General features: G+C 42.4%; 1 long non-coding RNA gene across 1 annotated transcript; it reads left to right on the plus strand.

Moving 5' to 3' along the window:
* The first annotated feature begins 1,011 nt into the window (after positions 1 to 1,011).
* On the plus strand, positions 1,012 to 3,844 carry LOC121093944. The gene is made up of 3 exons (XR_005829694.1): positions 1,012 to 1,235; positions 2,172 to 2,270; positions 2,757 to 3,844. It is a non-coding gene; the product is annotated as an uncharacterized LOC121093944 (long non-coding RNA).
* Positions 3,845 to 4,312: the final 468 nt, after the last annotated feature.

Genomic DNA, 4,312 nt, shown 5'->3' on the forward strand with positions numbered 1-4,312 from the left:
TTCTTAAAACTGCTGAGATGATGATAGGAGAGGAGGAGGACTCTCAGCCCTTGTATAATGAGGTTTTTTTGTTGGTAAGACTTCTACCTGCGCTGCTGGGGAGCCCTCGCAGGGAACTCATACTCCCCAAGCCTCCTGCAGCCCAGGGGTGGCAAAAAAGTGTGCACAGGGGAAAACTAGCCCTGGCCAGGGCCTCCCCCACCCTCCTTTGCTGGAAGCATGGCTGGATTGGGATCTGTAGGGAAAAACTGGTGAGAAACCGCTTCAGTGGCTCTGCATGCTCGGGGACTTCCAGAGCTGCGGCAAGCCAGGCTAAATAGTTCTGTAGTGGAACCTCCCTTTGAAGGCTGCTATTTACTTACTCCAAAGTTATTCTTTCAGAGGAAGTGATAGGAATGTACAGCTTCAGAGCAGGAAATACCACTGTCTTTAATAATACCGTGCATAGGAACACAGGGCGTTAGGGTGGCATTGAGCTGGACAGGCAGCTCTTGAAGCAGTCTTGCATCCGGAGGGCTTGCAGGAGATTCCTCGGCTGGCAGGGTCCTAGCCAAGCATTGCCGCGCAGTGAGATGGAAGAATCATTTGCAGAACAGAAATAGAAAATGTTGGAGGTTATTCCTTGAAACTCAGATTACTTTGTTTTGTACCGCATCCTTACAAAATGTCTTGAAGTCCTAGTCAGACCTGGGCCAGAGGAAGGGTATTAGAAACAACCTCTGAACTGCAAAGCTGTTGGTTCCCTGTCGCATGTATAGAATAGCTTTGGCGGTACACCTTGTGATATGAGGTACCCTGTAAATGATGCTAAAAAGTAGAGGACAGAAAGGCATTTTTAGCTTAGTGGATAGACTACTGTTATCCTTACATGCACTTCATAAATAATTTTTTGACTTTTTGGAGGTTAGGTTTCTGAAGAGTGCATTATTCACAACACCCAGCTATCCCTCCTGAAAAGGAGTGTGTTCCCTGGCATCTTATGAAATGCTCACTGTGTTTAATAATATTTTTTCAAGTATCTATGAGTTTTTTCTATTCTGTATAACATGTGAAAGCTCACCTCTCAAAATGACAAGAAGGAAAGATGGAGCTGAGGGTCGTCTTGGCCATGACACCTTTCCATTGCATTTCTTGCCAACCTCCCTCAGGATCCTTGTCACGACAGTCTGGTTTCATCACAGCGTTTTACTCCATGGCTCCTGATGAAGTCAGTTGAGGAAGCTGCTTTTAAAAAGGTAAGGAAAAAAAACAAACAAGTAGAAAGTAATTACTGAAATTCAACACTGAATCAGAATTACATTGTGAATTTCCTTTGCATGTTCTGGCTTAGCAAAAAGCTCTGTCCTACAGCTCCCAATACTCCATCTCTTTGGGCCTTCCACAGTCCTCTGTGCCACTGGAAAATGCCATTACAAAATGGCACCATTTAGAATCATTTTCTTCCTAAGGTGCTGTTTTGCTGATTGACTGGATACCAAGCCAAAATGAATTCCAAATCAAATATAAGAATAAATGCAGTTTATTACAATATAATACATGAAAACAGCATGCAATATGATAAAAAGAAACAGCACTAGTTACTATGCACAATATGATAAAAGAGCTATAGGAACAAAGCATCAAATCATGTGAAGCGTTACAGAGACTAAGAAAAGGATACCTCACCAGTTACATCCTTACTGTCACCCAGGCCCACCCTTTGGCTGGGAAGCCCCATTGCAGCCAGCACCAGGAGTCTCTTGGTAACTGGGAAAATTCCCGTGCGGTGCGTCCACCCATAGGTGAGGCTTCTGGCCCAGCCCTGGAGCTTGCCTGCCTTTATACTCAGTGAAAAGGAAAAATAGTTTGCACACGCAGTGTATGTAAGCTTTTAAGTTTAAGCTAAGTGCAGGTGTGCACTGTCTCATGATTCGCAAGGTTCACACACGCCATGGACATGGGCCAGACGCCCGAGCGCTGTGGCGATACACCATGACGCAGCTGCACACAGTATTTATTGTCTGGACAATCCTGCTCATATCTGGCTTGTTCAGGGGGCTCAGGACAAACACTACCTGCTCATTGAAGTCGTCCTTGAGCTCCCTGAGCTCCCTGTCCAAGTTAAACGATTCCTAATTAAAGACAAAGACTTTGTCATAAGCAGTAATTGATTTAATAAATTTTCACCACAGGTGCAACTACTTTCCTTTCAGCTGGAGAATGCTGATGGCACAAGAGACGGCAAAGATTTTTCCTTGCGAGCTGTGAGGTTCGGTGTGGTCTTTGAACAGGTACGTAAAGCACAGAAACAGAAACAATATGGTACAAGTCTCAAGTTTTAGCGTGTTTTTCAGAAGGTGCCAGTATGCTACATGTGTAATGTGCATATTTCTGGAAAATTATGAATCACATAGTTTTTTCCTGTAAAAATGACAGCTGTTTTCTAGGATGTAGAAAATCTGTAACTCCTTCCAAATAGCAAAACAAATTAAGTAAGACTAACTAAAGTGGTAGGCAGAATATTTTGAAGAATGGGAAGCAGAGTGGATAGCATCCGATTTTGCAGCACATCTGTGATGAGGAAGGGAAGAGGGGCCATCTCCATGCCAGCACTGTGCGGATAACGTGGTCCATGCATGGGACTGATGCATGGTAACAAAATCCATTTCTTTTATCGAACACTAGTTCATTCTGGTGGTGACTGAACACGGATTTTACTAAGCATGCAGGCTTCTTTTATAGGCGATATAATTCATAGAATTCCTTTTAATTTTCAGCTTCCTGTAGATTTTCCTCCTGTGTGCGTTGGATTAAGGCTACAGTAGATTGTCGACAGCAAAGCAGGTGAAGCATCAGCTCCAAATGGGCAAGGACCTTCCAGCAAACAGCATCTGTCCCCCCAAGCATGAATGAGCCATATGCCAACAGTCCCAAAGAGCATGTGTTGTACAGACAGGAACGCTCATATATGCTTGAAAATGTTTTCATGGCCTTTCCAGTGCTACAAAACCCTGTTGCATGTTAATTTCATTGTGATATTTGCCCTTTAATGAGATTATCTGGTACCAGTGTTTTTCTTCTTTGACCATCTTTTAGAAGCCAAAATTCCACAAAGGAATAATTCACATTTATGAACTCTCAGATAAAAGCAATTAAACATGAAGCTTCATCATACAGCTTTTACACTGGAGTAAGAATTCCCATAGCAAAAATGGTGTTTCTGCTTGTTTGTGAAATTACCTTCATTTAAAGCAGTAATTTGATGTTGAGAAGAAAGGCAAACAATTACAGCAAATACTCTCTGTGGTACAAGTACGTTCATGCTTTTTCTGCCATCTGACTGCAAAGACAATATTTACATATGCATACAAATCATATCACATATTGAACCAGTGTTAGAACTGCAAATATTAAAGCTGCAATGATATTTTGTTGATATTTTAAACACTTGATGATGAGGAAATGCCAAGGCATTGACAAAACAGCTGGCTGTCAGGTGTTTTGCAGGGCTCATCTTCAGGAAGTCGCTTTCTGAACATCTGCAGATATTAAGCGTCAGGAAATTTATTTCATCGGCTCCTTTCTAACAAAGCCCAGTATCACCCAACAGGGCATGACAGAGAGATCCATCCTGGTAGTCAATGTATTTTTTAATTATTTTCTTCCTGAGGAGCAGATAATGCTCTAGGAACATAAAGAGCAGCACAGAAAGTCCCTCTGCTTTCAGTAGCAAGTCGCATGTTGAGATGACAATGGAGACGATTATCACAGTACACATGTTGTTGCCATTTAATTATTCCCCTTCCTGTAAAAAGTCTGGCTTTAATTAAATGTCAAAATAAAGTGAGAACTTTTCTCCAAGCCATTTTAAAGTGCTCACTTCCTCCTCTGTGTTCTGCGGTTTATTAGATTTGAATGAGTAATGGGGTGGTTTCATTTGTTTAGTAAAATTAAAGTGGTCAGTAACAATTTCCTGTCTGAGCAAACTGTGGGCTGATTAATAATATCGGTGATGGTGGTGAATAGGTTTTGTTGGGGTTTTGTTGTGTTTTTTTGTTGTTTTTTTTTTCAGCACACAGGTTGTGCTGCCAGCCTGCTGCTGCTTGGGGGTTTCCAGAGCTGCCGCCACTTAACCAGGCTCAGTCTCAACCCTCACCGAGACAAATGTTGTGCTTACAGGGTTGGGCTGGCACAGGAGTAGTTCAAAAGGTGCCTTCAGAACTGAACACCAAAGCAGCGTGGAGGAGACATGTTTTGAACCAAAGCTGATCTTCCTTCTTATCCAAAGATTTAATAATTTGCATTTGCAGGGCCAAGTCTGGGCATGGTACGA

This window comes from Falco naumanni, chromosome 9 (genome assembly GCF_017639655.2).
Source record: "Falco naumanni isolate bFalNau1 chromosome 9, bFalNau1.pat, whole genome shotgun sequence".
Classification (NCBI taxonomy): domain Eukaryota; kingdom Metazoa; phylum Chordata; class Aves; order Falconiformes; family Falconidae; genus Falco; species Falco naumanni.